The sequence below is a fragment of the Lactuca saligna genome, chromosome 8 (assembly GCF_052625555.1).
Source record: "Lactuca saligna cultivar CGN05327 chromosome 8, ASM5262555v1, whole genome shotgun sequence".
NCBI classification, from domain to species: domain Eukaryota; kingdom Viridiplantae; phylum Streptophyta; class Magnoliopsida; order Asterales; family Asteraceae; genus Lactuca; species Lactuca saligna.
This window is the reverse complement of record NC_136424.1, coordinates 34,788,921-34,802,058: the sequence shown is the minus strand read 5'-3', so window position 1 is coordinate 34,802,058 and position 13,138 is coordinate 34,788,921. Positions and strand designations below refer to the sequence as shown.

Below are 13,138 nucleotides of genomic sequence, written 5' to 3'. Positions count from 1 at the left end.
ATCCAATTAATAACAAATGGTATGCAACACAGCAACAGGACTAGATTAGTAATGTACTAAAAAAATTTATGCGTGGTGGCCTAATGAAAATGTGGTTGTCATGTTGGAAATGATGATTACCACATGGTTTTTAGCATTTAGCGAGAAGGAAACTTGGCCTGAAATTAGTCAACTATTGCATGGACTTGAGTTCCCAAAAACTCTTCATATTTTAGATTAGATGATTAAATCATCATGTGTTTTGTGTTCGTTTAAGTAGGATCTTGTGTGTTGATTAATAGGTGATGAGGGTACCATGGATCTGTAGCTTTTTCTTTGGCTTCTTTCTCATATTCTCATCTATCGCTGCTCAACTTAATTACTTTCATAATACTGCAAATCTTTCAACCACATGGACCAACGGTGGATCTGTTCTCCGTTCAATCAATTTCACAGATGGCTCAAGGATCAAGGATCAGAGTCATTCTCCTTACGACAAAGGGTTTACCCGTGTACACATGTGGCTTCTTCTGTACTGGAACCTGCTCATGCAAAGCATCTCTTTTTAAGTATGGTTCAATTTCTACAAGAGGGGAATGCTATTTACCTTCTGAGCTTTTTACAATGATGAGTGTTGATGCAGGCGGACTTCCATACAATTTTTCAGCTTTTATAAAAGTCCAGAAAGCAAGATCAACTCCTTCGTATAAAAAGCAACTTGCAGAAGTTCTAGGTTCCACAATCGGAAGTTTTGTGTTGCTTCTTCTTTTGGTAGTAGGTATTGCTAAGTTCATACTCCATGAGAAAAGAATGAACAGTGAAATAGAAAAAGAGTATTTAGATCAAGTTCCAGGAATGCCCACTAGATTTTCTTATCAAGAATTGAAAGCAGCCATGGAGAATTTTAGTAAAAAGCTTGGTGAAAGGGGGATTTGGATCAGTTTTCGAAGGAACTCTAGAAGATGGCTCGAGGATTGTAGTAAAATGTCTTGAGGGTTTTGTGTGTTGCAGTGTTGGTGATTTTAGTGTCACCATGTCATTTTATGTAACTGGAACTAACATGTGAGCTAAGGGGCTTCATAATTTGTACTCTAATATATGTACAGGTTTGTGTGGAGTGCACACATGTATAAGATCGAATTAGAAGCCGGTTCGACGACAACTCGGGGGTTCGGGGGCAGATCCCCTGGGTCTGGGGTTTCCAAAGGGGTGGCGCCCCTTTGGTGGGGTCTAGGGGTAGTGCCCCTAGTGGGATCCAAGGTGAAGAGCCCCTGGTTGGGGTCTAGGTGCAGCACCCCAAAAACTTTTCGAATAATACATATGGGAACATAGTGGGAAATACAAATTCTTGAGGGTGATTATGGTAAAACTGACGAAATTCTTTAGTTTTGGATACCCTAAATACTCATTAAATTTCGGATTTCCTAGCTTGCTTCCAAAGAAACTCATGACTGCCCAACCCTAATGAAACCTTAATCTCGTTTATTATATAAACGGCTCTTCCTTTTGAGAAGAGATACACACGAAAATTAGTTCTTGTTTTTCTTAAAACACTCACATAATCTTTCTAGCAATTTGGCTTACAATTTATGTGCCTAGAATCGTAAGTGTCCTCTTGGATTATGTAACGCCCGGGTTTCGGGGCTAAGCATTTTTAGACGATGTAATAGTCTAGATCAACTATTGTAACTCTTTTTGATGTAATAAAGATGAAATATTTTAATTCTATGTGAGTTATGTGTATTTGTGTGCTTATTACTTTATTATAAATATATATTTAATAAAGAATAAAAATAAGCGTCAAAATTAAAGTGTGAGATAAGTCCGATATCTTTACATAAAGTTGTAGTGGTCGAAACAAGGATCCCGGTGATATAAAGAATGCCAAAATCCGAGTTATAACGAAGAAGTTATGGCCCGCCGAAGTTTTACAGCAAAACCGACATGGCACCGGGAAACGTAAATAGTGAATTTATGATGGAGAACTTTTTAGCCTTAGTGATATAAACAAAAGTCTTAGAATATGTTAAACCGAGAAAATCCATAAAAAGAACGCCCAAATCTGACTTCGTATGAAGACGTTATGATTTTTCTAAGATTCGGCTTAGCAGTGCACAACCCGAAACCCGAATTTTAGTTCGAGCGATTTTTGGCTTATGTGACCTAAATGAGAGTTGAAGATCTCATTAATAGGAACTCAACGGTAAAAGGACAGACGAAAACGGAGTCTGTATGAAGGAGTTACGAATTCTTCGCAGTCATTTAACAATCTAAACGCCTCCTACTGTTAAATTTGGGATCGGTCGAGAATTAGCCGACAAAGTCTAAATGAAAGCTGTAGATCTTGATTTTACCTACGCGTTGAAAAAAAGAACATCGAAAACGGAACTCGTATGCTAGAGTTATGATTTTTCTAAGTTTGAAGGATGATACGCGATAGGGGTGACGTGGCACCACCAGAATTGGACACGTGGCACCACCAGAAGGCCACCACATGCCCCAACTCGGCAAGTAGGTCCTTCTACTCGGCGAGTCCATCAGGATTTCACACTATAAATAGATGTGCCGGGTTCCATTCATTCTCACACCTTTCCTCTTCCACTTTCTCTCTCTAAACTCTCTCTCTCTAGCTCCCCTTAAGCCCCCTAAAGCCTAGGTAAACCCCCTAGCACCCGAAGGAAGCCCCGAGGCTCCCGGAGTCCCAAGAAAAGAGCCTTTCGGGTCGGAAACGCTGCTCCAGCGAAGCCTGGTTTTGAGAGAAACCCGTTGTAAGTGAGCTACGCCTAACCTATCTTTAGTTTAGCTTATGTTTTAATATAGTAATGTTATTAGGACCTTATAATAAGTACTTGGGCTATTATTATGGTTTATATAAGTATTGTTTAACGCTTATATAATAGCAATAATAGCTAGACTATTAATTAGTCTCGGTGAATATTAGACTAAACCCTAGTGGTAATATACTAGGTTTTGCCGAAGGAAAATTGTGTTAAGAGTAACAAAGTGTCGTCCAAGCACCGAGTCACCACCTACTCAGGTGAGTGCATAGTTACTTTCAGCTTACACATAGATATGAAGTATTTTATATAAATTGCATGCTATGTGTGCATATTATCTGAATACTTGCTATCTATGATGGATGAACGTTTTTATACATGTTTTCAATGATTTAAACTGTATATGTATTTTATATCTATGAAAATGTTGGGGTAAAATGGGTAGATGTAATAGGTGATGTGTGATAAAATGATGAGAGGCCTTAATGTTGATGTTGTTGATCCATTCATCTAGCAGAGTATAGATGACGACCATAGACTCTTCTAGACAGTCCAGTGGAACGCTGGGAGGCTCGCAACCTGTAAGTGTTTGTGAACGATGTGTTCACTGGTGTACTCCATCCCCCACATGGTTGCCTTTAGGACATTTATTGCTGAGGAACCCCCTTAGCAGTAGTGTCCATCCCGATGATGATCCTTAGGATAGGTCCCTTATGATAGGTGTTTAGGGACGTAATGTGAGGATAACGGGAACGGGTAATCGGGTTATTGTTGGTCGATGAAATTAATAAACTTATTTATTGTGGGTTGAAAACCCTATGTGCTAACCAGGCTCCCAAGCCTGACCCACTCAGTTTTATGTATTACAGGTAGTGGCGCTCGAGCATAGTTATGATGTGTTGGGATGAGGGATTACGGATATAGGCATGTAGATATGAAATAATGTAGTAAGGCTTATATTGTATTGTTTATACTTATGTACTATATCGAACATGACATCCCGAGTCTTTTAATGAAATACATTTCTAAGGAAATGCTTTTGATAAATCTTTATCATATTATTGTTTTGGGACAAATTCCGCAACTCTTTTATTAAAAGGTTACTCTGATTTTGAAATAAAGTATAAACAAAACCAGTCTTTTCTGGCCGTGATTTTGGGGATGTCACAGATTATCCTAGGATGAATTTATTGTAACCCAGGAATAGGGTAGAAATATCAATTCGGAAAGTGTTCACATGATCCAAGTTGGTATCCCACTACAAACCCTATAGTTTCAAACATTGTGGACATTAATAAATCATTCCTAGCAGAGGTCGAGTCTATTGGCAGCATTCACCATGTAAATTTGGTTAGACTTAGAGGATTTTGTGCTTGGAGTTCACAAAGACTTCTCGTCTATGAATTCATGAGTAACATATCATTAGACTAGTGGATCTACCATGGAGTCCGAAAGCATGTACTCAAATGGGAACGCATAAAGAAGATTGTTCTTCACATTTCTAAAGGTTTAGCGTATCTCCATGGAGATTGTAGGCAAAAAATCGTTCACCTTGATATTTAACCTCAAAACATACTCCTAGACGAAGATTTTAATGCCAATGTATCTAATTTTGGGTTATCAAAGCTCATTGATAGAAATGAAAGCCAAGTGATAACTACAATGAGAGGAACCTTTAGTTATATGGCTTCAGAATGGTTGAGCTCCATTATCATTGAAAAGGTGATTGTTCTTTTGGAGATCTTATGTAGAAGGAAGAATTTTGATAGAAATCAGACGGAAGAAAGTTGGCACTTATTGTGTGCCTTTCAGAGCTGTTAGGAACAAGGGACATTGTTAAGTATAGTTGACATGCATAGTGAAGATATGTAGGCACATGATACAGAAGTCGCAGAGATGATGAAACTGGCTTCATGGTGTCTACAGACAGGTTTTATTAAAAGGCCTTCAATGTCATTTGTGGTTAAGGTGTTAGAGGGAGTAATAAATGTTGAATCGAACTTGGATTACAACTTCTTAGACCCAAGAGTATAGAAAACCACAATTGAACAGTAGAAAAGCTTAAAACCCATGTTGCCTTCCATTCTATCCTGGCCAAGGTGATGTGCAATGAGGTTCATGTGGATCATTTCTATACATTGTTCTAATGTTACTGTGTTTTCTTTCTTAATGAACAGTTAAAGTGCTAGTTATGAACGAATTTTGTTCTCTAATTAACAAAATTGATGTACATATTTTATGTGTTGTCTAGTGTTAACTTCTTATAATTGTGTTTAGGCTTGGGCTTTGCTCATTTAACTAGTACCTGGCTCCAACTCGATTAACATCTTGATAACAGTGTTTCCCGAACTCATATCATCTCATTAGTGTTCAAGCCACAGTTCTAATACTCCTTGAATTAGTTAAATACTTGGTAATAATCTAAAAATTAATATTAATGGTTTGTTTATAGGATGGAGATCGATGATGCCCCATGAATACTTGTTTTAAACCTCGAACTGGAGCTCGTAAAACCCATTTTTAGCACTAATTAAATTAAATAAACTAGAATTATTGGTGATTAATATTCTAGGAGTATGTTTTGAGGTTAAATCAAATGGGGTCCTCATCTTCATGTATATATGTTAAACCTTTGGCTATATAAAATCTATATATTTTTTCTATATTCCCTTTCAAGTATGTGCTCTCGGTCTAAGTGGTAGATCCAAGAATCTTTTGATACGTTACTGATGCAGTCATACACGAACAAGTCATCATGATTTCCAACCACATATTCAATCATCAAAGTTTTAACTAAATTCATGTGGTAGCTACAGATGATTTCTTAATTTGCAAGCTCTAGACCCTTAAGTCATGAGTGCAAACTTTAAGCCATCCTCAAAAGACCCTTAGAAAACATCTCATCTATACTGTGTATTGATAATAAAAGTGTACAATAGGGAGCTCTATATATAGTCATAAACTACCATCTAACACTATCTAATTAGATTAATGATAATTAAAATCATCAACATATATAGCACACCAATCAGGTCTAATATTCCTCCTCAAGCTAAGACTGGGGAGTGACCTATAGCTTGGATCTAAGAAGTAGGAACGGTTATGAGGAAAGAGGATTTGTGAACACATCAACACTTTGATCATATGAGAGCTTTCTTTGAGAGAATTTTTCCCTGAAAAAATGAAAATCAATTTCCATATGTTTTATGCGCGCATGAAATACCGGATTAGCTGAAAGGTAGGCGACACCTAGATTATCGCACCACAAAATAGGAATTGACGTCATAGAGATGTGAAGTTCCTTTTAGAAGCACCTCAAACCAATTTAACTTAACAACTGTATCTGCAAAGCTTTATATTCAGACTTTGTAGACGATCGAGAGACAATACTTTGTTTATGGGCACTCCACAAAATGAGATTAGATACAAGGTAGATGACATATCACCCTATGGATCGACAATCATTGAGAGAGCCAACCCAGTATGCATCAGAGAAAGTTGTGAGAGAATGACTACATGCATTTGTGTATGTGTGGATGAAAAGGTTTGATTTTTGTTGAATTAGAAAGCCGGAATGAGAGGTTCCTTGAAGATGTCGGAGAACTCTTTTGTCCGTAGACCAATGATTTTTGTGGGTAAGTGCATAAATTGACAAATGTTTTTAACTACAATGGTATTGTTCGGTATGAAAAAGTTAGGTATTGTAGCACTCCAACTGTTTGTCTAAATTGAACCGGATTCTCGAGGTGAGGACTATCACCAAGTGCCAAGTTTGAGTTAGTGGCCATTAGAGAGTCGATCAGGTTGGAATGAGAGAGAGACATGCTTTATGAATAATTTTAGAAATGTATTTATTATTGGAGAGAAGAAAGTCATTACCTTTGGGAATTACCTCGGTGCCCAAAAAATATGAAAGTCGACCCATGTCTTGTATTGCAAATGAAGTGCTTAGTCGCTCAATGATGTGGTTAATGAGTCGGGGATTGTTTTCGATTAAGTGATGTCATCCATATAAACGAGCATATGTAAAATATTACTATTATGGGAGTAAATAAACAATGAGGGATCTGTTTTAGACCCTTGAAATCCAAGCTGTAACACGGCTCCCGAAAGGCGATTGAACCAGGCTCTTGGAGCTTGTTTGAGTTCTTATATCGACTTGTGATGCAGACGTGGATGATTTGTATTATGGGGATCAATAAAACCTCATGGTTGTCATAGATAAATGGTTTCCTGGAGATCACCATGCAAAAATAGGTTTTATACATCCAGTTGATGAAGAGGCCAATGCCTTGTAACAACTGACAAAACCACATCAATAGTTGTGTATTCTACCACCGGACTAAATGTCTCATGATAATCAATTCTCAGTTTTTGTTTGAGACCTTTTGCCACTAAATAAGTCTTATAACATTTTATATTGATGTTTTCATTGTGTTTCAAAATGTATACCTACTTACAATCAATAATATTAGCATTAGGAAAATATGGTACTAAGGTCAATGTACCATTTCTCGTTGAAGCTGTGAATTCCTCAATCATGGAAACATGCCATTGAGGCCTTTGGTTGGTAATAGAAAAAGATGGAGAGTGGGTCCGGTGAAGGAAATGGTAGTTGTTCTAGATCTAAATATACGATTATGCGTAGTGAATAATTACTATGTGTTCATACAACCTATAGGATCTAAGTTTCATGCTATTACTAATAATACCATAAGAAATTGAAGAAAAGTTCATACCTCTTTTGCAGCTATAGACTTTTTGGCTTACAATCTTGTTCTTGCCACCTTGCTTGTATGAAAGGATCCAAAGTAGAATCCCTCTAATGGTTCACACCCAAGAACACCAAAGAGGGAATTAAAAGAAAACTAGGAGAAAGGATCAAATTCTACCAACCCTAGAGAGGGTTAAGAATTTTTTCTGGTAGGAGGAAGAAGGGGGAAGGCCAAAATTAGAAGCCTTGGAATGAACATTAGGGTTTAATCCCTAGCACCATTTTAATTAATTAATATTCAACCCCTTGAATTAATTAATTCTCAATTAGCTCAAAATTAGTTTCTAATCTATATCATACTATCATACTATACTTATAAAGGAGACATTTTCCCCACCGCCTCATGCATTTGAAACCCCCACACAAATTTCCAAGCACCTCATGCATTTGAAACCCCACACCTTTTCACCTTCAAAGTAATTAATCACACATCACTAAATATTTTATAACTTATATAATATGTTTAATAAGCAATTAATGGATAGTCTACTATAAAAATGTCATTCTCTTGAGTAGACACACAAATACAAATCACATACCAAATTCACAAAGAAAACAAGTTTAAAGGTTTTGTGTTGGTTTGAGGGCTTTGAACCATTTTTCGAGCCATGTTATTATGTTAAAGTTTTTAATTTCTAAGTTTGTTATATACTAATTCTTTTTTTTCTTGGTTTAAGTATTCTTTGTGGTTGAAACTTGAATGTAAATTATATTAGATTCATGTTATTGATCATATGTTATGGAAAGTGATATAGATAATATTTAATTAAATATTGTATATATGTTTGTATGTTTATTGATAACTTATTTTATTTCCTTATTTTTATTAGTTTATTTTAGTATTTTTAGCTCTTTTTATTAGTATTGCATTGTATTTTATTTATTTTCTTTATTATGGATCGTATCGAGGACTTTCTATTTTGCATGAGGTATTTTGTAGGGTTTTGGAGCTTGTTGCGGTTGTGGAATAGCTTGGAAATGGGCTTTGTGGGCTTTTGAGGCATTATTGGGCTTTGCGGATCCATTAAAGGAGATTTGGGCTTAAAAAGCTAAAGACTTGGATGAAGTGGGCTTGTGAAGATGGGTCATGGATTTTTATTTTGGGCTTGGAGAATCCATACTTGAAACTAGAGGATGATTGGTTAATTTGAATCATGTGGGATATGGAGGGGGCCAAGGGAATCTTGGGTAGTGGAATGGTGTAGTGGAGGAAAAATGAGCCAATAGTATTCCAGAAATATTTGCGTGGGTGGATTCTCATGTGCGCGGGTACACGCGCAACTACCCAATGTTGGTCATTTTGGTCATTTGTCTTACCATTGACCTTGGGGGTGGGATCTTTCAGCTATCACTTTGATTTTCCACCATTAGAGACTAAAGGAAGCGATTTTTGGAGCTTGGATATATATTCTTCTTATCTTCCAAAGTAATTGTTAGTTTCTTGATGCAATTAGACTTTTGTGATTGTTATTTTGTTGTCATGAGTGGCTAATTTCTCTATTTTGGTAGACCTTGGCTAAAACCTTTGAATGTTTGTGGGTTTTTGAAGGATTTATGCTTATTTGTCATTTATCTTATGTCTATGATTCTAGTTCATATTTCATATGCTTGTTTAATGCTTTGATCATGAGCTTGGTACTTGAATAAGCAATTATTGGTTTATTTCTTTAGTTTAGCATTGAATCATTGAATTTACTTAGAACAAGGGTTATATGATGGTAGAAATCATCTCTAGCTTATGAATCATAACTCCTTTATGGATGTTTAAGCATTGACATCCTCTAGGGATTGGGGATTCATTCATTCTTAAGGCTAATCAACTTCTTGGGTTCAATTGCTTCAATTGGATCCTTGATTTTGATTAAGAAGGTGTGTTGTGGGCTTCCCCAACCTCCATACAACTTATGAGGAATCTTGACATATCATGATTCATGATTGCTATAACCAATTTGGGATGAATGATAAGCTTCATATTAAATCCTAATGATAAACACACAAATGTTCATTGTGTTGAATTGCCTTGGTTAACCAATTCTCTCCAACATTTTAGCATCTCATCACCTTGCTTAATTGCAAGTTTTTTAGTTATTCAAGTCTTTTAGTTTTCAAGCAATCATAACACTCCCCCCTTTTAGTTTAATTGTAGTTAGTTAGTTTATTTGCACTAGTTCTTTTGAATTGCATTGGTGATTGAATACAACTATTTCCCCGAGGATCAATACCCCTTTTTACCATTATATTATGTTTTATTTACAAACAAAGGGTGTAATTTGCTTGGTGGACTTATCATCCCACCATTTATGTTGCGTCAAAGTAATAATTAATTAAGAAATCATGGATATGCAATATTATCCTTAGTATCAATGTAAGTCTTTTTTTAAAATGCAAATTGTCTATATTATCACTTTATATTTTAGTATATGTTTGAAATTTTAATTATAAAAATAAGTGTCATTTAAAAGTTTTCTTTCGTTTATTAATAATAATAAGTGGTTTACAACTAATAAAAAGTAATTGTAAATAATAAAATCAAATCATAAAAATCATGGATATGTCATATTATACATACAAGTCTTAATAGTAATATTAAGTGTTTCTTAAAAGCCTTCTTTAACTTATTAATAATAATAAGTGATTTAATACTAAAGAACAATAATTTTAAATGATAATAACATCAATTTATTAATTACATAACATTAACAGCAAATAAATTGTATTCTAAATGAACATCATTATTGAAATTAGTAAATAATCGCATAAGTAAAAATTTAAATTAATCAATCATAACAATTGTTAAAAATAATATTAAATAGATAATTATATTTAAATTTATTAATGATGAAGGTATGTTGATGTCAATGAATAATATTGTTCAAATAGTATGTCAAAGTTAATGTCAATAACATAACCATTTTAAACATATATGTTTTCAACATTTTAACAATATCTTTTTAATCTACGCTGCACAACGTGCGACAATTCGTCTAGTCATACTGTATTATAAAGGAAACAATTTTCCTTTCACGACATTCATTTGAAACTCTCATGAATTTTAATTTTCTTTCTAGTAATGATTTATAAGTTGGTTAATAAGATTAAATAAATATCTAACATAAAGTGTAATCATATATAAACTAAATTTTAATATTAAAAGAATATATTTACTTCTACTTATAAAGTTATGTTTTTTTAACTTTTAACATATTATACTTAATTTATTAGTTCTAATATAATGTTGGATATAAACAATTATCATTTTAAAGCTACAACTTTTGAACAATTTGTATAAAATTCTTAAATTATAAATTTAAATATAACAGTACATGACCAACTTAAATATAGAATTTAGTTTAACTTAAACAACTCAAAAAATATTTTGTAAATAGTTAAAGTGATAAAGTGTAGTGTCTTTATAATAATTATTATAAGTTCGTTAGTGAGATTAAATAAATATCAAACATAAAGTATAATCATAATAAAACTAAATTTCAATATTAAAATAATACACTTACTTATACTTTTAAAGTTATGTCTTTAGCTTTAACATATTATACATAATTTAGTAGATTTAATATCTTGTTGTATGTAAACCATTATCAGTTTAAAGCTACAACTTTTGAACAAATTCGACAAAATACTTAAATTGTTAATTTAATAACATTACAATATCAACTAAAATATAAATTTTCACTTAAAAAACTCAATGAATATTTTGTGAATAATTAAAAGTGATAAATTGTAATACTAAATGCAAAAATTAAATTATAATCTCAATTTAACTAAAATATTTTCTAAAGATATTTTTATAATCGTTAAAAGTTTTCAAATAAGTAACTTAAAATATCTTACAATAACAAATATTAAAAATAACTTTATATAAATTATTATATTGTTACCTTTAAAATAAAAAAATAATGTTTGATGTTTTAAATATTTATAATGATAAAAATTAAAACGTTAAACAAATAAATTTTTAAAAATTAAATAACAATAACAAAAACTATAAATAAGATTAAACAATATATTATATTTAGTTTTATTCACATGTAACTCGCGGATAAAAATCATTCAAACGGTTGAGATTATGCAGTTATAAAAGATGTATATATTATCATATAATTCAAAATAATAAATATATTATATCAATTTAGTATATAAATTATTATATCAAAGTTAACAACAACCTTATTATTATATTTTTTTTAAAAAACATATATTTGTATAGATTTCAACTATATAGGTGTTTCTGCGCAACGCGCGGGCATTCGCTTAATATGCTTATAAAAGAGGCATTTTTACTTGCACCACATACATTTGAAACCTCCATGATTTTTCAATTTATTTCTAATAATTATTATAAGTTGGTTAATAATGTTAAATTAATGCACAAATAAATTCTAATCATAAATTAAATAAACTACCATATTAAAATATTATATTTTACTTCTATTTATAAATTTATGACTTTAACTTTTTAGCAAATTATAGTTAATTTATTAGTTTAGATAATTTGTCGTATGTGAACAATTGTTATTTTAAAGTCACAAATTTTGTATAATTTATGATTTTATGCAAAATAGTTAAATTATTAATTTCATAATAATGTTAAATGGTTAACTTAAATCAAAATTTTAGTTAAACATGAAAAAATTGAGAGAGTATTTTATAAATAGTTATAAATAGCTAATCCTAAATTGTAATCCTAAATTAAAAAAAAACATGAAACTATTTTTTATAATTATTTAGAATTTTCAAATGAGTAACTTAAAAATAAATTACAATAAGAATACTTAAAAGTAATATTATATCAAAAATTATAATGTTATCTTTATAAACAAAAACAATGTTTGTTGTTTTAAATAATTACAATCAAAGAAACTAACAATATTCATCAAATAAATTTTAAAAAGGTTAAATTTTTTAAACCAAATTAAAATAACTAAGAGTTTCAAAATAAATTATTTAATATAACTTACAACACCAATACTTAAAAGTAAGATTATATACAAAAATTATATTGTAACCTTTAAAAACAAAAACAATGTTTGATGTTTTATATAATTATAATCAAAAAATTAAAATCGTAAGCAAATAAACTTTTTAAAATTAATTAATCATAACAACTATAAATATCATTAACACATATATTATATTTAATTTTATTTATTAGTAACCCGCATGTAGAGGCCATTGAGACAATTAAGATTATAGAATTTTAAAAGATTTTACATTATCATATAATTCAAAACAAACAATGTTTATATAAACTTACTATAACATTTATTATATAAGAGTTAACAACATCATTGATATATTAAAAAAAACATATATTTGTATAGACTTCAAATATATTGTTGTATTCTGCGCAACGTGAAGGAAACATTTTTACTTGCACCACATGCATTTGAAACCACTATGAGTTTTTCTATTTCTTTCGAATAATTGTTACAAATTGGTTAATAATGTTAAACTAATATTAAAACTAAATTCTAATCATAAATTAACTAAATACAATATTAAAATATCATATTTAACTTATTAGTTTAAATATGCTGTCGTATGTGAGCAATTGTCTTTTTAAAGTCATAACTTTTGTATAATTTATGAT

The 13,138-nt window shown here is 31.8% G+C and overlaps 1 pseudogene; it reads left to right on the top strand.

Moving 5' to 3' along the window:
* The first annotated feature begins 435 nt into the window (after positions 1-435).
* Positions 436-4,859, top strand: LOC145009549 (G-type lectin S-receptor-like serine/threonine-protein kinase SD2-5 pseudogene; annotated as a pseudogene).
* The last annotated feature ends 8,279 nt before the right edge of the window (positions 4,860-13,138 follow it).